Below are 24375 nucleotides of genomic sequence, written 5' to 3'. Positions count from 1 at the left end.
TAATATAATGGTATTAGCAAGGTTTGATATTTGAAAGGGCAAGTTCTGCCCTCTTTATTGTTCTTTTTAGAAGATTTTCTTCAGTATTCTTATACTCATAGAAATAGGAATTTCAGGATACATTAAATTATATTTTAAATTATTAATGGGATTTTGAATGAAGATTGAATGAAACCATAGGTTAGTATGGGGACAACTGATATCTTTAAAATATTCAATATATCCTTAGTATACTCTCCATTTTTATTATTTCACCTTTTTCTTATATCTTTAAGGCCACTTTACTCCCTTATTAGTTCTAATAGCTCTAACAGTTTTCTCAAGGTAAATAATCTTTTCTGTCTCTAGAGATAGTTGTTGCCTCAGTGTTTATAATTCCTACTTAAAAAAAAAAACAACTCACTGCATTGGCTAGGTTCTTAAAAAAAAAAAAAAAATGAGTAAAAGGGATGAGACTTGAGTCTGTCCCAGACTTTAATGAAAATAACTTTCAATGCCTTACATCCTTAAGGTTTGTGTTAGGCCCGTGGTAGATAACCTTTTGACAAGCTAAAACAGTTCCAACCTTCCCAGCCCTACTGCGCTGACAGTTACTGTTGTTTCTTTTTTAATCAGAAATTACGTATGATAATAAATTTCCTCAAAGGCCTTTTCAGTATCTGTTGAGATGATCACGTGTTTTGTTTTTCTTTTCTGTATTTGTTAAGTCTGAGCTTGGTATTTTTCCAAGGCTTTCTCTAAAGGACCTGGGGTGGACAGGATCAACCCCATGGTGTAGACTCTGCAGTTTGCTGGAACATAGTTTTCTTTTTTCTAAAAGCATCTAAGTGAAAGTCATTTCTAGGAGAGCCAAGGAGGATTTCTGGTGGAAAGGGTGGAACAAAGGGCTTAAAATCTGGATGGAGATTAAAAGTTATCTTCAAACCAAAAATTGGCCTCTGCTTTTGTCACAGAGTAGGTATGCCTAAACCTCCAAATAGCATAATTGAAGATAGGATGTTTCTTATTCTTATATACTTAACAAGAATCTAGCAACCTCATTGACCCCACACAGTTATAATTTGAGTATGAAACAGCACTTTTGACTGTGTTTGCACCCACTGCTTTCAGAGGAAAACCATCATCAGGGCTCACTTCACTGCAAAACACTCTGCTTCTGAGAATCCTTACGTTGCAGGGAACCAATTAACTTAGGAGCCTCCAGTAACATTGGAGGGTCCATAATGAGTGACCACATTAGGTACAGAGATTAAGTAAAGGCCCCACCAGCACATCCTAAGATAGGGGCTTTCTGGACTCTGAGGTCTCTATTCTGACTGCAGGAACCTCTCGGCCAGTCTAACAAGCACTCTGCAAAGATAGCAGTGTCCTAAAGACCAGAGGTCTTGCCCCTCCCTCTCCCTGTGTTCTGCTACACGTGACCCTGCAGTTCCAGGCTGAGTCTATTTCCCCAGCCTTCGCACCTGGGCTGGCCCTGTGACGCGCGCTGGCCGACAGAACGTGACAGAGTGTCAGGGTCAGCCCCGAGCCTGGGCCTAAAGAGGGCCTGCATGTCCTGCTGCTTCTCTGCAGTGCTTCAGTCCCCACCAGTCACACCTCCCCTTGAGCCTGCAGTATGCGGAGGGGTTGCGGGGGACAGGGGGCAGGCCAGTCCAGGTCAGCCCAGGGCACCTGTTCCCCAGACCGGCAAGTCCAGCCAAGATCAACTGAGCCACCTGACCAACTCATAGCTGTTTCAGACAAGGGAACAATAATAAGCCTTCATCTGTGAATGCTACTGAGCATTTGTGAGTGTTTGGTAAACACTGTCGTGGCGACCGGACAGATCTACAGGCTGAGCTGTTGTACTTGGGGAGACACTTAAACAATAACATTAAGATTACAACAAGATTTCAAAATGTACTGAGTAGTGGTTAAGCCGTCTAGTGAGTCAGACTTGGGTTTGCTTTCTTGTTCTGCTACCTAGATGTTATAAACTTGGGTGTTTATGAGTAAAGGGCCCAGAAGAAATTGTCCCCACTTCCTAGTAAGGTCTATAGTAAGAACAGAACCTATGGTGAATTTTTTTCCTTTTTATACATCTACCTCTATGAGTTTAAGTTTTTTCATCTATAAATGCAGATTACCATGCCTGTCTCATAGGGCTGTATGAGAAATGAATATAAAAACAAATGCAAAAAAGCAAAATGGCTGTCTGATGAGGCCTTACAAATAGCTGAGAAAAGAAGAGAAGCGAAAGGCAAAGGAGGAAAGGAAAGGTATTCCCATCTGAATGCAGAGTTCCAAAGAATAGCAAGGAGAGATAAGAAAGCCTTCCTCAGTGATCAGTGCAAGGAAATAAAGAAAAACAATAGAATGGGAAGGACTAGAGATTTCTTCAAGAAAATTAGAGATACCAAGGGAACATTTCATGCAAAGATGAGCACAATAAGGACAGAAATGGTATGGACCTAACAGAAACAGAAGATATTAAGAATAGGTGGCAAGAATACACAGAAGAATTATACAAAAAAGATCTTCATGACCCAGATAACCACGGCGGTGTGATCACTCACCTAGAGCCAGACATCCGGGAATGCAAAGTCAAGTGGGCCTTAGGAAACATCACTACAAACAAAGCTAGTGGAGGTGATGGAATTCCAGTTGAGCTATTTCATTTGCTTAACTGGAAAAGGAGTACATCAAGTCTGTATATTGTCACCCTGCTTGTTTAACTTATATGCAGAGTACATCATGCGAAATGCCAGGCTGGATGAAGCACAAGCTGGAATCAAGATTGCTGGGAGAAATATCAATAAACTCAGATATGCAGATGATACCACCCTTGTGGCAGAAAGCAAAGAACTAAATAGCCTCTTGATGAAAGTGAAAGAGGACAGTTAAAAAGTTGGCTTAAAGTTCAAAATTCAGAAAACTAAGATCATGGCATCTGGTCCCATCACTTCACGGCAAATAGATGCAGAAACAATGGAAACAGTGACAGACTATTTTTTTGGCCTCCAAAATCACTGCAGATGGTAACTGCAGCCATGAAATTAAAAGACGCTTGCTCCTTGGAAGAAAAGCTATGACCAACCTAGACAGCATATTAAAAAGTAGAGACACTACTTTACCAACAAAGGTCCATCTAGTCAGAGCTATGGTTTTCCCAGTAGTCATGTACGGATGTGAGAGTTGGACTATAAAGAAAGTTGAGTGCTGAAGAATTGATGCTTTTGAACTGTGGTGTTGGAGAAGACTCTTGAGAGTCCCTTGGACTGCAAGGAGACCCAGCCAGTCAATCTTAAAGGAAATCAGTCCTGAATATTCATTGGAAGGACTGATGCTAAAGCTCCAATACTTTGGCCACCTGATGCGAAGAACTGACTCATCTGAAAAGACCCTGATGCTGGGAAAGGTTGAAGGAAGGAGGAGAAGGGGACAAGAGAAGATGAGATGAATGGATGGCATCACCAACGATGCCATGATGGACATGAGTCTGAGTAAACTCCGGGAGTTGATGATGGACAGGGAAGCCTGGCATGCTGCAGTCCATGGGGTCACAAAGCGTCAGACACAACTGAGTGACTGAACTGAACTGATAAAGTGCTTAACATAATTCACAGTGCTTGGGAAGTAATCAGCGGTCTCCATATAAACACAAATATCAAATATCCAGAGTATGAGGAACTCTCTGGTAGTCTAGGGGTTAGGATTTGCACTTCCACTACAGGTTCAATCCCTGGCTGGGAAACCCAGATTCTGCAAATTGCTTGGCACAGCCAAAAATACAGATAGATAAATAAATACTATGATCCCAGATACTTATAAAAACTGAATACAAAGACTGTGCCTCCTTGTCTAAGCTGGCCTGGCTTCTTCACTGAGCACCTCTGTGTGTGTGAGTGCATGGTCAGGCATGTTCAGTTCTCTGCGACCCCATGGACTGTGGCCCACCAGGTTCCTTGGTCCATGGGATTTTCCAGGCAAATGTGTTGCTATTTCCTTCTCGAGGCGGTCTTTCCAACCCAGGGATCAAACCCGTGTCTCCTGCACTGGCAGGCGGATTCTTTACCACTGAGCCGCCTGGGAGGCATCTCTCTCATCCTCCTAACTGCTCCCCCTCCTTCCACTCGAGTCCTCACAGTGGACTCTCCACACAGCCTGGAAAACATTCTAAAAATGGACCTGGGCTTCCGCAGTGGTCCAGTGGTTAGGACTTCGCGTTGCCACTGCAGGGAGTGTGGTTTCAGTCCCTGATTGGGGAACTGCAATCCCCACATGCCACGTGGTGCAGCCAAAAATAAACATAAAAAAATAACAATACAGACTATGCTGGTCACCTTCCCATCTGAAACCCTCCAGAGACTTTCCACTGCCACTCAAGGTTCCGCACCCCACAGGCCTAGCCATGCGGGCCTTCCCTTCGTTCCTCACACACCCCAAGCAGGACCCCCAGATCTGGGTCCTCAGGATTTCTTAACCTAAACATTCACCCTGCACTGCCTGCCTGGCCTTTCTGCGTCCTTCAGTCGCCAGTGCAAATGCCATGTCCTCTCACTCTCTGACTTTCCTCTGCCTCAACTACCAAACCACCCTGTTTCATGTCCTTAGAAAAATTTATCTCCGCCCCAAATTATCTTTTGTATTTGCTTGACTTGGTCAGAGACCTCCCTTCGCTCACACGTAAGCACTAGGGGATGGGGGCCTTGTCTTCTTTGCTCCTATATCTGCAGCTTCTAGAAGGAGCCTGCATGGGGGAGACATTTAATACTAACCACTGAACAACCGGAAATAAATACCCCTGGTTCCTAAGGAGGACTGTTTGGGGGACTATGTTTTCTTTTTATTATATTTTACCAACTGTCTATAATGAGCCTCTTTCACTTGCAAAGACAGAGATAAAAATGAGCTTTTAAAATTGGACTTTGCTTCACTTTGCAAAGAGAAGAAGCCCCCAGAAAGGAACAAGAAGAGAAGAAAGAAAAGGCTTAACCGAACATTAGATTCGAAAGTGTCCTTTTCAACTCGAGCAGCTGTGAATTTGTCATAACATTTGACACTTTTCTAGTGTCCTGAGCCTTATTTGGCTAATACACTAACTTCGAGGCAAAAACAAATCCCTCTGTCTCTGTTTTACACACACACACACACACACACACACACACACAACTTCCCTTGTGCCAAATCCAGACAAGGTGCCCAGTAAGTGCTGTCCATGACTGCAGAATGAATATACTGAAATGTCCCCTATAAAGATCACTGTGGTCAAAGCAGCTCTTTCCTAACACTCTCTCCACAGTAATGGGCTGTCAAAGAAATATGGGTGAAGCACAACATTGCAAAGCCAACCCAGCCCATTACATGTGGACGTGAGGAAGGGCCTGTCTTCGAGCATCTGCTGAGATGGCGAGGGGAACACAGCCCTGTGGGCTGGCAGACGGGCCCCCGCCCGCCGAGGAGTCACGGTTAGGAACAATGATCCGTGGTCAGGAGGAGCACCCCGCCAGGTCCCCCCCGCACGTACTGCCTCACTTAATCCTCAAGATATCTGTACAAGCTGGAATCATTGGTAGCCCCATTTTCCAGACAGTTTAAGACAAGCTCAGAAATGCTGGAGAAGGGAATGGCACCCCAGGCCAGTACTCTTGCCTGGAGAAATCCACAGACAGAGGAGCCTGGTGGGCCGCAGTCCAGGGGGTCGCAAAGAGTCGGACACGACTGAGCAACCATCACTCACCCACTCAGAAATGCTAAATGATGAACCAAGGCTCCCCAACCGGTAGACGAAACAGAATTTCACCTCCCACCTCTTCTGATTCTAAAGCCCAACCTCTGAATCACATAAATGCCTTAAAGGAAAGCGAAGGATTTTGTACTCCCCAACTGAGAGCTCAGTGTCAGGACCTGGGTCTCCTGGCCTCATGGACAACTTCCCACTGACCCATGAGCCTGCCCCACAATTTACGGATTAGGAAGAGGAGGGTCAGAGGTGAAATCCACACCTGTCCCCCCGCAACACACACACAGTCATGCAGCCAGAAAGCTGGAGGGAGACTGGCGGAGCTTAGTCTCCCAGGGCCCACCATGCTCCTGGACATGGATGCTTCCCCAAGGGGGCAGGGATGCCCCCAGCCATGGACGAGGGCCCCAGGAATGAGGGCAGCCAGCCGCGCATTTCCTTTCCCTCCCCCCACTACCTCCATCCTACTGAAGGGCTGCTCCTGCCAAGGACACGCCTTCAACGACAAATCAACTCATGGCCCAGAGGGCCGGGGCTCCTGGCAGCGCTACACCTCACGCAGGCGTCTTTAGAGAGCTGCTGGGTGGCCAGAGACCATGCCTCGTCTGTTCTGTTTCGGGCTGTGGCTGCAAAGGTCATGTCACAGGGGAGCATGTGTTACGTCTACACCCTTGAGTGATCAGTGTGCTAATTAACTCTGGGTCTGCATTTGGGCATAGACAGGGGAAACATCGTTCAGGCTCCCGCTCCAGCCTACGTCCGCCCCCTTTGACCCATCCTTTGGAGACCGCCGGGTTCGTCTGAAAGCACAGATGGACTTGGACTCAGGGTGCACTTGCCCCAAAGAGCTCTGCGCCTGGGGGCCAGCCACTCCACCACGCAGAGTTCTGCTCACTCGTCGGTCCCCCGGGGGCTGGCTGCACTGGGCACGGTGTGGGGCAGCCACGCGGCGGAGTCTGCACCTTGCCAGCCTTCCAGCACACACGTCACCAAGTGTGACCCCACGTCCAGGACAAGCGCGCTGCTCTGGGATCGCGCTCCAGTACCCAAAATGGCCCTGACTTGATCTGGCAGCTCCTGATTTGGCAGAGGCCAGGGCTGGATTAGCAAGGCCTCTCATTCCAAGGGTGTGGATCAGCGCAAATCTTGCCAGTGGAGTCAGCAAGAAACCTGCCTCTCCGAGCTGACTGAGAGCAGAGGGGCTCAGAGCCCCGGCCATTGGCACTCAGGGCCACACGGCCGCGCCCAAGTTCTAGCCGGGGGTCTGGGCACGCGTGGGCCCACCGGCCACCCCACTGTTGTTCCTGAGACAAAGTAACAGAGCCCCCTCCAGCTCCTCTATCCCCAGGCCAAGAGTCTCTCCCCGCTGCAGTCATGCCCTCGCCGGGTGCAGGGGATTAATAAGGTGGCCGGAAACATACTCACAGCCCCACAGACTAAAGCCAGCGGGCGCAGGCCGGATTCCAGGTTTGGCAACACTGACCCTGCCCCCATCGACCACAGGTGAGTTGGAAGGGTCACGGATGGGAAACAGAGTGCCCGGTCCTCCCCTGCACACTCTCCTGTCTCTGCACCCACCCCATCCCAAGTCATGGCACGCGGCTGCAGAAGAGCAGGCCTCCTGGTTCCTCTGAACTTGCAGGAAACGCATGGTGGGTAAAGACCTGGGAAGTGCAAGGTTGAATCCCACCAACTGCCTGCTTGCCCAGCCTTCAAACGTTCTGCATGTCAGACACGCCCTCTGAGAACTGCATGGCTGCAATCCTCCCCAGGCCGCCCGGGGAACACGGGCTCTCATCTAGAATGGCCGCGTCAAGCCTTTCTGCATCTCCACGTGACAGAGGAAAAGCGACAAGAGGCACCTGGAGAGGATGAAGCGGGGACTGCGGTCCTCCCCTCTGCCCCTCCTCAGCCCCCTGCACGGGCACGGTGGTGATGTCGGTTTCCGAGGAGGGGCAGACACGGCAGGGGCTCTGCCCGGCGTTACTCACTGCCTCCGGACCTGGTTCAAGTGCACCCGCAGTTTCGATGGCCTCACCCCGCCCTCCTGACAGCCCATGGGCACACGGTACCCGAGGACATAATGAGCCACTGAGCAGTTTATGGAGGTCCCGCTAGGATGGGGCTACCTGCTCATCAGGCAGAGAAGCAAGCTCTCCATACCTGGAGGCTATTTTCAGAGGCGCTTTCCGTTTTTAATGACAACATGCACCACTGGAGTCAGCACCGCTGAGGTCCCTGGAGTCTCTTTAATTGTCCGAGTTGGTGAAATCTGCAGGTCTAGCCATTTGAAACCTGCGGTTTTCAAAGTGCTGCCAGGGCGAGTTATTAAACTGACTATTCTCCTTCGGGCCATGTGAATTTTGTGTTTGGATTCAGGGGAGAGAGTGAAGCAGGGGACGAGGTAAGCACAGGGCTTGCTGAGGTCCACGGCGAACCCCGGAACCGGCCGCAAACAAATGGCCCACACTCCCCCTAGAGACACCCTTCCTCCTCTCCCAGCGCCTCCACCAGTCCAAACAAACATAGGAAGAGAAACAGAATTGTTTGAAAGCCTGACTTTCCGGAAGAACATGAATAGGATTCAGGTGTGGCTGTGGCTCTGCGGCTTCTCAAGGAGATCCACACAAATTCTTTCCTGTGCGAGTCTCCAAGCTGAGCACCCAAAGTAAATAAGCTTTTCTAAGGCCTCCTGCCTCGGCGCCCAGCCAGCACACTGAAATTCTCTGCCCAGAGTTCAGGGTCCTGCGCTGGTCCGGGTGCGGCCACTCCAGGCCTGTCACTCACTGTCGCTGGGAACTGAACTCACGGTCCGAGCTCGCAGGGACCACCAGCCCCTCTCCCCAGGTCGCCCAAGTCCTGTATGCAGCCATCTCCTTTCCCTTCTTCCATCAGGCTTCGGGCGTGGACCACACCCGTCTCGTGCAGAAGGACTGGAATCCAGAGACCGGGCCAGTGACGCAGACCGTGGGGAAGACCCCCTGGACTCTGGTTTGAGCACCGGTGATATACTGGGATGCAAGTTCAGGATAACAGCAAAGGCTCATTCCAGCTCTAGTAATAAATCATCCTTAAGTTCCGGGGAGGTTGTGCATCTTGGTTCAGATCTGTCAGAGGCGGGGCAGGCCATCCCTGAGGACTTGGGCTGATGCAGCGCCCTCCTCGCTGAGCCCCCTGCCCCCTGCAGGCCCGTCCTGCACACACCACCAGGCGACCCTTCAAACAGCACTTCTGCCCGATCAAGGCCGCCAGTGGCCCCACTCCGCCACCTGGGCCAAGCTTTGTCCAGAGGTCAAGGATGCCCTCAGCCCTGCTCTGCGCTTGGTCCAGCCACGCTGGTCAGCCCTGTTCCAGATGCTCTTGCCTCTCACCCTCTCCACCTCTACCTGTCCTACCGCCTCTCAAGGTCTAAGTCAAGCCCTCCTCCCACTCACTGTCCCAGTGTTGGTGACGTCCAACATGCCTCACATTTAATATCTATATATCATTTCACATGCAAGCATATGCTGGCCTGGAAGCTTCTCAGGTTAAGTGACTCTATAGCTTTTAAACAATTATCTGTTCTCAAACTACACTGGAAATGTTTTCAGGCAAAGGCCTTGCACAGAAGATGGTTAGCAAAGGCTTGTTGGGACTTCCCTGGCCGTCCAGTGGCTAAGACTCTGCTCCCAACGCAGGGGTCCTGCATCTGATTCCCGATCAGGAAACCAGATCCTGTGTGCCGCAAGTAAGGCCTGGTGCAGCCAAATAAACATTTTAAGAAATAATAATAAAGTAAAACAAAGGCTTGTTGACTAGAACACTGACTTAACAAACATTTGCTAAGACCTACTATGGACTAAGTTCTGAGTGTGTGTGTGTGTGTGAGTTGCTCAGTCGTGTCTGACTCTTTGTGATCCCATGGACCCGCCAGGCTCCTCTGTCCGTGGGATTTCCCAGGCCAGAAAACTGGAGTGGGCTGCCATTTCCTTCTCCGGGGGATCTTCCCAACCCAGGGACTGAACCTGGGTCTCCTGCATTGCAGGCAGACTCTTTCCCACCTGAGCCACCAGGGAAGCCAAGCTGTGAAAATACATCAAGAAAACCCAGCACACAGTCTGGAGGTGGAAATCATAAGCACACAGCGTTCACAGTTGCAGGTGCTAAGTGCTGCAGGAGAGCTTTGCCCAGGGAACCACAGGGTGGAGGCCAAAGGTCGATCACTAAGCCAGATCCACAGAGGGAGTGCAGGAGCATCGGGAAAGGCTTCTCAGAGGGAGTTGGCATCTTGGAGGATTCTCGACATCGGCTGGACAAGTAAAGAGACAGGGGTGATGGAGGCAGAGGGGACAGAATCTGTGAGGCCATGAAGAGGGTCGAGAACTGGATCAGGCAAGGAACTGAAAGCAGAGGGTAGCTGGAGCTTAGAGGTCGAGGAGAGGGGAAGGAAGAGCTGAGACCAGACAGAGAGGGGCCCTCGGTGGTCAGATCTCATCCTCAAGGGGCTGGTGAGCCAGTGATGAGATAACACCATGGCAACAGCGGAGGAGGCATCAAAGGGGAGGGAGGAAGTGGTGAGCAACTCCCCCAATGCTGGAGAGGGCAGGCTGGATTTAAGAGTTATTGATGAGGTAGGATCAATATGAGACTCCGTCAATGTGTGAGGGAGCGCAGGAGAGAGCAGGACCAACTTGCAGGTTCCAGCTTGGACAGCCAGAAAGGAGGTGATAAAATTCGCCGAGACCCGGAAGACGGTGCCCTGAGCACTTTCGGAGGAAAAGTCAGAGTCTGTGGCTCCATCATGTTCAGGGCAGCTCTGGGCTCCGGAGGGAGACCCTGGAGGACATGGACCCCAGCTTTAGGCAAGAGTCCAGATTTCAGAAACACAATCATAACTAGAGATAAGGATTTCACAGCCTTGCGATCCCCTGGGAGATAATACAGGGCAAGAAGAAATCAAAGGAAAGACCATGGGGGAATCTTGACGTTCCAGGGATGGGAGCTGAAGAGGATTCTCTGGACAGTTCTTGGAGAGGACAAAAGGCAGGAAGTGGACTGGTTCCTGGGCAGGCTGGGTTCGCCACATTACAGCTTGGCAACTGGCTCCAGGTCGAGCAACTAGTGAGGTGCAAGAGCTTACATTCAGACTCGGGTCAGTTCCAAAGCCCTAACCTCTCTACACTCCCGCCACAACCGACACCTGCCCAGCTACAACAGGAATGCTGCCGGCTGTGGCCAACAATTCCCACCAAGCAGCCCTCCCCTGGACCCCACGTGCGGCAGAGTCCGGGGCTCTGAACCGCTCCTCCAGATGTCCGTGTCTACTCCGCGTCCTCTGGGGGAGATCTCTCTGAGGGATGTTGAGCAACCAGCCTAGAGTGGCCCCTTTGCATCCACTGCCTTGATGTCCCCTAAAGTCCCCGTGACATCTTTTGATTCGCTCTTGGTCTGGAGAGTGTATGTTGGACAGAGGATGATAGATAAAAATGCCCGTGGATACCTCTCCAGTCCACAACAGAGAAGTCTGCACTGCGCAGGCTGTGTATATAACACGGAGCAGGGAGGTTCTCTTCTTCAGTATTAGTCAATGATAATTCTGAAAGGTTACTAAATAAGTGTTGCTAGGCAACAGGAGTCGCAGTGGGGGTGTGGGGTGGGGTTCTGCTAACTCGGGGATGTGGATTCTCGGGGAGGGGGAAATCAGCTTAACCCCATGGAGTCAGCTGGTACCTGAGCAAAATGGACTGTGTGCCCCCCGGCCCACCCAGGGTCTCATCCAGGGCAAGGCGGGCACTGCCAGCCTCTGCAGCAGCTATGGGCACTGTCGTCCGATGGGCATCCACCTTGGTGAGGAGGTATCATGGGAGGAGTTGCATTTTAAAGAAGTGATAGCCTGGTCTCGGTTATTGGGGCAGAGGAAAAGGGAGGACTAAAGAACAACATACACTGTTTCCAGCGATGCAAAACCTGAATCAATACTCACTGAGCGTGTGTCATGCAAGCCGAGGCTTGGGAAAGGCAGACACTCAGGTTTTCTCAAATAAATTCAAGTCCCACACAAGAGACTATTTGCCAAACAGGCACTCGTTTTGACAAGCAATAAAAATGGAGGGGCTTAACTCAATCGAGTTCTTACCACCACCAGGCTGGTGGGGAACAAGGGAGATGCAGGTACATTTTCATACATATTTATAAGCCTTGCTGTAAGTCAGCCCAGCGTCATGTGGCTCCCTTACATATACTAGCATAATATTCTAAACCAGACAATTTCTTAGAAATGTGTTGTTTCGGAAAAATTGGAATTTTCCAGCTTGCACTAAGATTAGCCAAGCTAAACCCATCTGGCTCCTGCCTCATGTAGAAAAATCTATATGGGACAAAAATCTGCCTTTCTATTCCCCAGGCACGAGGTGAGGCCTGCGTGCCTCTTGGGTAAACAGAAACGAGGGCTAAGTCAGCATCAAACACTTGTGTGGGGCCTCGCGTTGTGACACAGCGTCCCGAGCTTCAGGCCCGGCCCTGCCAGGACCACATGCGGGACGGGAAGCCCGGCACCATCTGTGACCTTTCGGGGCACCCAGGGTGGCCCAGCGCCTCCCTGTCCCTTGTTATCCCAGTGTGCATCCCGCCCCCCCCAATCAACTCAGATTTCCTAATATTGACACAAACTCCTTAACTAACGAAAGGCAGTTCTTACCTAACCATGGGGCTGAGAGACAGGAACCAAGTGAAAAGACACGGGGGCAAACGACAGACGGGAGGGGCCGGGGTGTTTCCTCCAAGAGGAACAGACAGACGTGTCAGACAGAAGACGGAGGTCTTCCAGCGGGTGGGAGGTGTGAAGCAAGACATGAAGTCCTAAAGCCAGCGGGCAAGGACGCTGTTCTTGGCACAGCTCAGCCAGCAGAGACATCGAAGAGGATGGCAGAGCCCCAGTGGACAGAATGAAAGCAACTAATGAAGGCGGAGACCTTCTTCTGACACCGGCTGTGAAGGAGCAGTCATTCCCCGAGACGGAGGATGCTTACAGCGGGCTCTCTGAAGAAGAGAGGTCCATTCCCCCTCTATCTCCTGAAGCTAACGAAGCAGGAGAAAGGAGACACTGTACTCCCCAAAGTGGGCCAGCCACGTTCCAGGCCAGGGCTCTTCATACTGAAGCCACAGAACAAGATATTGACTTTCATATCCACAAACTCTGCCCCTTCGAATGGAATCTGGGGCCATGCAGTAAGGAATTACCGCCCCCCCCCCCCCCCAGCTGGCCACCGTAAGGGAAGTCGTCCTATTTGGATCTGAAAGGGCATAACCGAGGCATCATCACCTAGGAGCATGGCTCCTAGTTTTACCCCCTCTGTCTGAGGTCATAGCTCCCAACCCTGGTTATGGCCCAGATTCACCTGCAGGGCTTTAAAAAACATATAGATGTTCAGCACCTCTCCCACCTCAGTCAGAAGCTCTGAAAATGGGGCCTGCAACTCTCTATTATTATTTTTTTAATGAAAGAAGATAGCCTTCACACACACTTTTGATAGGAGTATGAACAAGTACAATTCTTTTAGAGCCTACATACTTTGATTCAGTAATTCCACATCTAGGGACTTACACTTTAAATATGCTGAATGTACGGAGAATGGCAACCAAGGATGAGAACAAGCTAAAGGTACTTGTTAAATAAATTACAGCATATCCAGACAATGGAATTCCATGCCAGGAGAGCTGTATATACTCATATGGAAAGATATCCAAAAAACATTAAGCAAAAAAGGCAAGTTGCATAACATTATGCATAGTATATATTCTTTGTATAGTGTGTGCATATACATATATTTCCATACTTCTCTACACAATATGTACAAATGTATTTATACACACAAAGAAAATGTCTGGTAGACTAGGAACTGCTGACTGTTAAATCTGGGAATGGGATATAGGGACTCAAGTTGTATCTTACACTGGTGATATATTACTTCTCAACATTCAAAAAACTAAGACCATGGCCTCTGGTCCCATCACTTCATGGCAAATATATGGGGAAACAATGGAAACAGTGACAGAATTTTGGGGGGGCTCCAAAATCACTGCAGATGATAACTGCAGCCATGAAATTAAAAGACGCTTGCCCCTTGGAAGAGAAGCTATGACCAACCTGGAAAGCATATTAAAAAGCAGAAACATCGCTTTGCCAACAAAGGTCCGTCTATTCAAAACTATGGTTTTTCCAGTAGTCATGAGTGGATGTGAGAGTTGGACTATAAAGAAAGCTGAGTGCTGAAGAATTGATGCTTTTGATCTGTGGTGTTGGAAAAGACTCTTGAGAATCCCTTGGACTGCGAGGAGATCCAATCAGTCCATCCTAAAGGAAATCAGTCCTGAATATTCATTGGAAAGTAATGATGCTGAAGCTGAAACTCCAATACTTTGGCCACCTGATGCGAAGAGCTGACTCATTGAAAAGACCCTGATGCTGGGAGTGATTGGGGGCAGGAGGAGAAGGGGACAACAGAGGATGAGATGGCTGGATGGCATCACCGACTCAATGGACATGGGTTTGAGCAAGCTCCAGGAGTTGGTGATGGACAGGGAGGCCTGGCCTGCTGTAGTCCATGGGGTCGCAAAGAGTCGGACACGCTGAGCGACTGAACTGACTGATACATTTCTTTTGTAATTAAATTATTTTAAATAACTTTTTTTCAAAAAGCTCCCCCGGAGAGTCTCACATGAGGCCGAGGTGTAGAACCAATTTGGTGTTGATATTGTGTCGCTAAATCCCGAACCAGTGGTCTGGAAGAAATAGCCCACGTGGCGGTAAGTAGCTAGCACAGGAAAGCGTGTAAGGAAACCCACCACCCATAGATTCACACCATGTCATACCTCTGACATGCCAGAAGGTGGCGCCGCAGAGACAATCACCCAGCTCTTGGGCCAAAACTTTTCAAAACCAATTTTTCATAAACCAAAGTCTTTGCTCCTCTCAGGACTCTTTTACTTATGCCAATAGCCTTCTTTGCTGCTGCTTCCACAGGGGAGATTTACACACATTTGTGCCATATGCATTTTTTCACAGAAATCCATGGGTCATTCAATACATTCCAATACAGTGCTTGGGAGATGTTTTCCTGAAGGGAGTGGGCTTGCTCAGAACTCTCCCTCCTGCCCACACGGTGTCCTGCGGTCTGCTCTGGTTTACTCATCTCCTTATCTTATTCCAGAGTCCGTTCCACAAAAGCAGACGACAGTCAGCCACGTGGGGCATTTGTCCTTCCCCGCCTGTCCTCACCTTTGGCCAGAACAGGCAGTGTGGGGCTAAGACAGCCCAGGGCAAGTACCATGCGTTTTCCTGCCCTCCCACCAGATGCTTTCTCAAAGTGGGTGTGTTGCCACAGCAACTGTCAAATTCCATCAGCTACGCCGCCTCTAACCTCCTGACTTCTTTAAACGTGCCACGTTTGAGACACGTGTCTCAGCTGCCCTGCCGTGCAGACCCCGGACCCCTCACCACCCAGCAAAGCCTCGCTTCTCTGGGTATTCATCACATATACATTCTTTTTATTCTTTTCCCCCTCATTTTAAAATTTTAGTCTCTTGTCCCTTAATGCTATGATCTGAATTAATTCTTGAGCGTATTTAATGGGAATTAATATCAGTCAAGAAAAACTCAATGAGTCATTTAAATATGCACTTCATATTCAATAACTTGTGCTCATTCTTCAAGACACAGTTCACCTCTGATCGTTTCTCTGCACCCCATTCAGAGCTGACCACTCTTGCCTTCCTGACTTCACTTTGTCCACACCCTTAACACTTTTTTTTTTTAGTTTCTATTTTCTTTCTTTACAACTTTCATTTCTTTGCAAGTGCTATATTTTTTTTCCCCCTCTATTTTTTGGCCATGCCATGTGGCTTATAAGACCTTGGTTCCCCACCTAGGGACTGAACTTGCGCCCCCTGCAGCGGAAGTGTGCTTCGCCACTCGGTCGCGTCCGACTCTGTGACCCCATGGACTAAGGCCCGCCAGGCTCCTCTGTCCATGGAATTCTCCAGGCAAGAATACTGAATGGGTTGTCATGCCCTCCTCCCGGGGCTCTTCCCAACCCAGGGATTGAACCCAGGTCTCCTGCATGGCAGGCAGATTCTTTACCATCTATGCCACCAGGGAAGTGGAAGTGTGGCATCTTAATCACTGGACCGCCAGAGAAGACCCACACCCTTAACACTTCAGTCACATTTATTTCTCTCTCTCTTTGTAGTTCACAAGCGTCTCAAGTTCAAGAGATAACATCCTCCTGATCTCTGAATTCCCAACATCTAGTTCAAAGCCTGAGAGTTGGCCCTGAGTAAATGTCAGGTAAGGAAAAGGATAAATGCACTGAAAAAAAAGCCTCATTTGCTGCGGCGCTCCATTCATTTTTATCATGTTGTTAAGTAACAGGGATAATGATGTGATGACCAGGTATCAAACCTGAAGATAAGAGCCAAAGAACACGTGTACAAACGCTTTTTTAAGAAGAAGAATACAGAAAGTTCATCCCTGAGACTTTATACCATCCTCTTTTTCATTCTTGTTTTTCAGATCCAAGAAGTGCATCGAGAGGGAGGCTCCTCCATATGGGGAGAAGCAGTGAAGCCCCGAAGAAGGAAGCCGTCACATTCCTGGAGTCCTCAGCAGGCGGCCTGACATCTGGTCCACACGCAGGGAAAAGAGGCCACATCCTCACATGGAGCTCTATTTTTGCATCTGAACTGCTGGTGCTTCACTTGTACAACTTGCCTCACACACAGGAAGGGGAAGGGAACTAATATTTACCAAGTGCCGGCTCCATGCTCTGAGCTGCCTCACCTACATGACTCTGCGAACACCCGTCCCCCACGTTTTGAGTCTGCAAGGAGCTCTCGGTAAGCATGTCTGAAAAGCACGTGGAGGCGCGCACTCCCTTCACCCACCCGCTGATGGCGGAGCGGAGAGCTGCCGCCCCGCACATCCACATGGCCGTGCATGGTTCTCCCTGCAGCCCCTCGAGAGGGCTGAAGATGGAAATCTCAGCACGGAGGACCGGGGTTCCCGGGACCGACAGGCCTCCCTGCTGCACCTGGGCAGATCAGCACAGCCTGGGCCCTGGGGGCCAACCCTGCCCTCTGCCCTCCGCGGACTGCACCATGAGCTTGGCACAGAGGCACTGTGGGCTCCCAAGCCTCTAGACTGTCCCTGACTCTTCCTGGATGGCTGTGTTTACCATTTCACAGAAGTTCACGTTTAAGATCGGACTGGAAGGCGCTGTGGCTTTGAGAGCTGTGGCAAAGCACAGAATCCATTTTTAAGTCACATCCGCTATGACTGAAAGGGAAGCCTGCGCTCTGACAGCTGGCCTCCCCAGGCTGGGGCCATGAGATCTCAGTGCCGCCACCGACGCTCCTTTCGCTCGCACTCCCTCCACACCCAGGTTCCCCGGATGCCTGACACTGCTGTGCCATCCACACGGGGGTTCCGAGGTCCGGGAGTCCCCACCTTCCAGGAGGGCAGGGCGTCTCCTGCGGGGAAACAAGAGGGGAGGCCTGCACACGGGTGCCGCAGCCAGCCCTCGGGGTGCCCGCGCCAGCCTGGCGGCCCACTGACCGGACTCCCTGGGCCGTCTGCTCGTTCTCTGGCCCCTGATTTTACCCTCTGTGCGAGGGCCGTAATGATAGTACCCACCTAGTGCCAATAACGGCAGCGCCCAGGGCTTGCTTTGAGTTTTAATTGTACGTGTAAAACCACTCAGCCTAGCTTGTAGCCCAGGCTACAGTAAACACTAGAGAAGGATTAGCTGCTAATCACACTGTTCCTTTTTACCCATCTGTTTGAAGGAAGCTCTGTGTTCAGAGAAAAACTGGTGCACACTGCAGACTGCCTGATTCTCAGGATTTCAGCGGTCAAGAAAGAAGGCCGAGGGTGACCGATCCGGCCGACTTGCCTGACGGGCCTCCCGTGACTCCGGGTGCCCTGGGGTGAGCTGGCATCACACTCAGCACGCAGCTCTGGGCTGCACCATGCTCTTCTCTGAACGTCTGCTCTGTGCATTTGCCGGCTTTTCCTCAGCACCATGGGAAGAAAATGGCTCTGGTGCTGTCTCCCCTGAAGTGAAGGATACTCCTCTTACATTCCAAAGGGAGACACCCAGGCCTCTGTGCCAACGAGCTGCCCGCCCCCCTCTGCCAAAGGCTAACCGCGCGGAACGCAGTGTTCCCACGAGCCAGCCTGGCCTTCCTAACCAGACTCAAGCCAGGCTTATTTATTAATACGATGGACCCAAAGGGCCGGGACAGATTCGCACCAGAGAAAGCAGATTCGCAATTATTAATGTTCTGCCTTATGAGTTTATATATGGCTCTTTTTAAAAGTTCCCCTCAAATCACAACTTGATCTGTAATGTTTAAGTTCATAAATGGATACATACATTTACATATGAACATACCTGGCAGATATGCCGAGTGGTTAATTCATCCTGGATAATGGAAGAAGGGTGCTTGCTATGTAATTTTTTTAAAATATTTTAAACCTTTCTCAAAATAATTTTTCAAATGCCTTGGTTGTTTGAATAATTTTCTGCCCTGTTCTTTCCAGAGACCTCGGCGACCTCACCCGAGTAGGAGGGAGGTTCTTTTCCCCAACGTTCTCCTGAACTGAGGCCCAGGAGGCTGGACAGCGGCAGCATGTGCGGGAGGGTCCCACACCTCCAGGGGTCGCCAGAAGCTTCACACTGCGTTTCCTGGCGTGGGCACACAACGGGCAGCGGGCTTAGAATGAACTCTGCTCAGAAACTGTTGAGGACGTCGCAGATCCAGCCAAAACCCCATCTAATTCTTGACCTGCCACGGCGGGGGCAGGGGGCCAGAGGGCAGCTCTGGTCCCCAGCCCATCCTCAGCACAGGGTCGGTCCCCAAAGCCCCCCTCCCTCCAACAGGGCCCTGTCTATCTCAGGGAAACCAGTCACTGGCTGGTGAGGACACAGCACCCTTCCTCAAACCAACAAACCCTATGCTCAAGGAATTACATCCTTCACGTGTCACTGGAGAGGGCTCTGCATCTGCTAAGCAAAGAAATATAAGTTGGTGTTTTTCAAAAAATTGGCATTCCTCTCCATTCCTCCCTTCCCCCAACCCAACATGGGACTTCTTACTTGCCCAGTTAAAACTCCAATTAAGTACCTGTTAGATGAGTTTCACGACTCTCACAGGTGATCTGGGAATATGGTACAGGCTGGAGTTGCTGACTTGCAACTTGGGCGTGGAAAGTCAGGGCTGAGTACCCACCTTTGTAATCTCTCATCCTTGGCTATTCAACAGCCTATCAGAAAACAGCCCAAAGAGCAGCTCACTGGAGCGCTGAGGTGAGCCCTGACCCTAGCACCGTCCAAAGAGGTCTGTACGCGCGGCCCCGACTCAGTGCTGCCCTGACGGAGCTCATCACATCCCCCGGACCTTCCGTACAGACTCGCCATTTTGAACCAAATTCTGCCAGCTTCGCCGAAGATATTGAAGTCAGCACAAGTGCTCCTGGAAAACCATTTACGGTGAAAGTAATGTCTTTGCGATCTCAATCATTCAACAAATGCTGACTGAGTCAGCACGTACACCAACCACGGTGCAAAGCATGGGCTTTGGGGCCTGAGAGAAACGCCTAATCCCTGTTGCTGTGATGCCCGCAAGCAGGGGTACAGAACATGCTCTGGGGAACATGGGGTTCAACACATCTCCACCTGTTTTATGCAAAACTCTCATGGGATTGAAGTACCCACGCTGGCACGAGAATAGGTCAAACTCAGGCCCAGCCACTTGATCTACTGATTTTCAAAGGAGTCCCAACACAGCCAATTCTGAGGGTAGGTGTCCTACCATTCAAAGCAGTAAGAAAAGCACTGTGCCTGGCACCAGCTAATTATATCACGAAGTCACATTCCCTGAACCCTCCCCCAAGCGAGGGCAGAGGGTAGCCGCCTCGGGGTGCCGTCTTGCTGGGTGGCAGATGGCAGCAAGCCAAGAGCTTACACGTTCACCGTGGCCAATGCAGAAAGCAGGTGACCCGCACAACACACCTGCCAGACTGCATATCAGACCATCCCCGTCGTCCACCAGAGCTTCTACCCATCAAAAAGGAAAAAGAGACAAAAAAAGAAAACCAGAAAATCTGTCTGGCTTATAAGGGGAAGGGGAACAAAGCGTCTGAACTTCAACCATTTCTCAATGCTTTCAGGAGATCTCTTTGAAACTGCAGGGCAACTTTCATCTCTCCAATAACCTTGTCTGACCTCACCTGAAATGACTAATGTGATTGCAACAGTTTCACTCTCTGAAGTAGCCCTCTTTCCACCCCCCACTGCGCTGAGGCCTCTACCATCACCATGAGAACTTGGCATTATTTTTAAAGCTAATTACCTTCAGGTTTTGGAGACAGGTGGCATGGCTTTCTGCCCCCTCCCTTCTGCTGAGTAAGGAGAAACTTCTCCAGATGCCTGGCAGGAGAGCCTGCATCCTGGTCCCTGAGATTCTGGGCACCCTTCTTATGGGGGGAGGGGTTCCCATGGCATCCTGTTCTATGAAGCAGCAGCTGCCGTATGCATCTTGTGGAGGAAAAAGTTTCTTTAAATCTTTATTAGTTGCTGTTTGGCTAGATGGGACTGATAGCAAAAGCAACATTCCAAGGTAGTCAACACTAGGATCAGAATAAGACTTGGCACTTGGAAAATCCCCAAAGGATGTATGGGCTGGCACAATATGGGAAAAAAGAGTTTATTTTCAATTTTTTGTTTGTTTGTTTCAAGAGGGGTCGATTTCATTGAGAAAAGAGAGGGCAGTATGATTCCAATAAACCTCTGTGTTCTAACCATTTTCTGATCTTTCCTAATCAGGGTTTAAAATTCCAGAACCAAAGTTCTTTTCAAACCCGAGTCAGGCTTAGGTATCCACCTGTAAGAACAGTGTATGTGCCAACATCAAAAGGAGGAGATTACATCACCCCTTTCCCCTAGTTCCTCTTTTTGAAATTAGATATGTGTGCTACTGAAGGCAAAACAATGCGCTCGGTCCCAGAGAAAAGTGAGGTGCGGATGGTAGCAGGGGTGCAGAAGGGCTGGGACTACAAAATGTTAAGTACTGGGTGGGGGAGGGGCAGAAATAAAAATAGACCAGTAAGGGAAAACTGAATGGAAGAGGTTCGTTTGTTTAACAGTGTTTGCCATTCCAGGAGGCTTGCTGAAGCTCTTTCTTTCAATGGCTGGCCTTGGACCAGCATTTGAAAAGTCTTAGATCTTTGGAGAGGAAGATTTGGACAACAAAGTTGTTTTATCTGGGAGGGTCACTAGTTTACTCAAGAGTTCCAGGACTTTGGTTTTGATGTTATTACCTTGGCCCGAGTGTCTCTGTCCCAGGCAGTCCTGGCTGTGTTTACTGCCTTAGGAAACAGGGGAACCTGGGAGGGGGCTTCTCCCGCCCGCCGCGGCCACGCTTCGCTGGATCACCTGTTACCTGGGCCCCCTGAAGACAAGAGGGACGGGGGCCAGTTAAACACGCTTTAAAGGTCCTATCTCTCGACACTCAGAAGAGGGAAATAACACTTCTCTAACTCACTCCCCAAATAGACGCCGCCGTGGATGTTCTGCCAAGGAGTGATGCGAAAGCGTGTTCCAAAGTGAAATGTAAGCTTGGCGCGGTGCCCAGCCCGCGGCTGGATTCCGCACAGAGCTGGGGGCTGGCGAAGCGAAGGAGCACATTTCTCTCCATGTGACTCCGAGAGCCAGGCAGCCAGAGCAGATTTCTTTGTGTTAATAAAATGTGATATCTAGACTGTACACACAGGCAGCCTTGGGAAAACGTGAGCCAAAGGGAAGGACCCGAGGAAACCCATGGCCCAGACTGAGGAGGGGCTGCAGCCGCCGGCAGCCTCGACTGCACCGCGGCCGGCAGGACAGGTGCGGGAGGGGCCGGGAGTCAGGGGTGGAAGGTCGTGCCCGGCGCCTGCGCGAAAGCTGCTTAAGCATCAGACAGTCCACGGAGGCGCAGCGAGCATGTCCTGAGCAAAGGCTTGCTCTTCCTTGACGGGCCAGAGACCAAAGTCCTTCACGGGCACTTTCTCAAGATGTGGAGTTTACCCTGGACTCGAGGCTCCTCCCCCCACAGCTGAGATCACTCCCGGGACGGCAGGAGGTTGGCTCCGGGGTTAGACTGTGTATGCTCCAGGCTGGCACATGCCTTGCTTTTGTGGGCCACTCCTGCTTCACGCTCAATGTGGCCTCGGCCTCCTTTGACCACAGGAGGTAGCCACTGCTCACGGACTCAAGCCTGCGGACCCACATGTTTGGGGGGGGGCATGGGTGGGGGTTCACAGGGAGGAAAGGGAGCGTTAGGGCCCCTGCTCGCTGAGCCTCTTTCAACACACTAGATCACTTCCTCTCCAGGACTGTCAAAGGTACTGTGCCCTCTAGCCAACTTGATCTCCCCAACTTGGAAGCTACCGGGGGCACAGGCAGAGCCCTGGGGCCCCAGGAGATGTGCTGGAGGTTGCGGGACTTGCCGGCCTGCGAGCTCCTCTGGTTGAAAGGAGTGGAAGGTCCTAGAAGACACTGCCGCTTAGCTCCCTCCCTTGCAGCAGCCCAGCCCTCAGCCTCCTGGAGCACGGGGTATGCAGTCAACCAGAACCGGCTAATTGCAGGGCAGCTGAATTGATGAGCGCCTCCCAGGCCCAGGTGAGCCTTCACCTTGGTTAATCTGCAAACTGGTTAATCGGCCTCAGGATAATTGAAAGTTAATCGTATGCACAGCCCAAGTGCAGTCACTGGAAACGGCAGGAAACCACAGTAGTGGAAGAAGTCAGATCCATGTTCAGTGAACCTGTCGCTTCTCCAGACAGTGTTCAACCTCGAGCCCGCTTCACGCGTGGCCCCATTCACTCCTGCAACTGACCCTTGTTACACAGCGACCCTGGTTCCTGGGAGCACACAGTAAGTGCTCAATAAGTTGCAGTTACTATTAATCCTTTAGTGTGGTCGAGGTGGTCGACCCTGTGGTCCCAGGTGGCGCTAGTGGTAAAGAACCTGCCTGCCAATGCAGGGGACATAAGAGATGCAGGTTTGATCCCTGGGTAGGGAAGGTCCCCTGGAGGAGGGCATAGCAACCCACTCCAGTATTTTTGCCTGGAGGATTCCCATGGACAGAGGAGCCTGGTGGGCCACAAAGAGTCGGACACGACTGAAGTGACTTAGCACGCACACAAAGCATGCACAGTGTGGCTGATGGATTTAAAGTTAGGAAGTTAGGAGATCTCCAAGACATTTGGCTGGCGGAAGCACACTGCGGGAGCTGCAAAAACCACTCTACTCTCCCCCCTGAGTGTGCTTTACAAAAAGGAAAATCTGAAGAGTTTAAACACCGCTAGGAAAGCATATCAAGAGCTCAAAAACATCCAGCACATTCCGAGAGGAAGAGAAGTAAACTTCAGAACTGCTAACACGGATACCTGAGGGTCATCCTCAAACCTACACAGGTTGGTAAATTCTCCAATGCTCTTTCAGGTAACAGAACTTGGTTTTCAACGTCAAGAATCACAGTGTGCAGCGTCCCGAGGGCCCAGCCTCCGGGTCCTTCCGAGAGCGGGGTTTCCCGGGTTTCCGCCGCCAGGCTCCGCCGTGCGCGGCTGCCTCTGGGGGCAGCGAGCACCCAGGTCTGCGCGCCGAAGTTTCCACGGGAATCTGATGGCGACTGCTGGAATGACAGCTTCCTTCCACCCTCGACGCCAGTCCTGTGACCATGGTACAGAATCGACAGATTTCCCTTCTTCCATCCTGCGACACTAACCGGAGGAAGCCTCCTGCTAAGAGCGGACCAGTACCTGCCAGGGACTTGGATAAGCACTTTCCCAGGACGCCGGGAACAGCACTGGCCCGAGCCCTTGACCTTCTGCCCACTGCAGGGACAAGTCCCGAAGGATGCTCCCAACCCGCTCCGTCGGGACAGCAAAGACCCGGCACAAATAAGGTCCTACCTCCGCTGAGGGCAGATGTCCCTAATCCATCAAAGAGCTCTTTCCACTGAGCCCAGACCAAGTTTCAGGCTTTCAAGACATTCCAGGCACCTCCGAATCCATCAGAAGCAGCTGGGGTGAAACCCCATCTTCCATCAGAAACCCGGCCACCCAGAGGGGCAGGTCAGGACACAGCGGGCTGCGGCCCTCCAGAGAAGCTCCATCAGAGCTAGCTGTGGGCCTTGGGGTTTTCCTGTTTCTCTTTTTAAAAAATTATTTCTCTGGCTAATAAAACACCACTTAAAAAAAAAGAAAAAGAAAAAACTCTAACCCTTGGAGCAGTGATTTCAGCCAGAAAACTTGCTTTCGGTGTTACTCTGGAATGCTGAACACCAGAGAGAAGTCAGTAGTTCCCATTCAGAACGGGCTGAAGACCAAGTTTTAGGAAGCAATGAGCTTTAATGCTGTGCCTTTCCCCCCTTAATGGTGTCAAATAGCTTTTGCTTTTCAGTTTTACTCTTTGAACACTGTCAACCTTTATAAGTGGCAGAACATCAGACTCTCAGTCTACTGACCAGCTTAGGAGTGGTACCATCACCCTGAAAAAATTTACATTTTTTGCACCAAAAGTCTTTCCGTTCATAATAGCCTTATGATACTGGGTCATGGAGCTTAAAATAGCACC

At 50.5% G+C, this 24375-nt stretch overlaps 1 protein-coding gene and 1 long non-coding RNA gene across 5 annotated transcripts in view; one reads left to right on the top strand and one right to left on the bottom strand.

Annotated features, from left to right (window-relative positions):
• The window catches only part of HLF (HLF transcription factor, PAR bZIP family member), a 54774-nt gene that overhangs the window by 13637 nt on the left and 16762 nt on the right, over positions 1 to 24375 (bottom strand). The window lies entirely within an intron of this gene.
• Positions 11386 to 20403, top strand: LOC110147200 (uncharacterized). Of its 2 annotated transcripts, none has more exons than XR_002316776.2 (4): positions 11386 to 11548; positions 15949 to 16046; positions 16272 to 16594; positions 18300 to 20403. It is a non-coding gene; the product is annotated as an uncharacterized lncRNA (long non-coding RNA). The 2 variants fall into 2 exon arrangements; XR_011492081.1 differs by lacking the exon at positions 18300 to 20403 and adding an exon at positions 17543 to 18119.

The sequence above is a fragment of the Odocoileus virginianus genome, chromosome 17, assembly GCF_023699985.2.
Source record: "Odocoileus virginianus isolate 20LAN1187 ecotype Illinois chromosome 17, Ovbor_1.2, whole genome shotgun sequence".
In the NCBI taxonomy this organism is placed as follows: Eukaryota; Metazoa; Chordata; class Mammalia; order Artiodactyla; family Cervidae; genus Odocoileus; species Odocoileus virginianus.
This window is presented reverse-complemented; position numbering and strand designations above follow the sequence as displayed.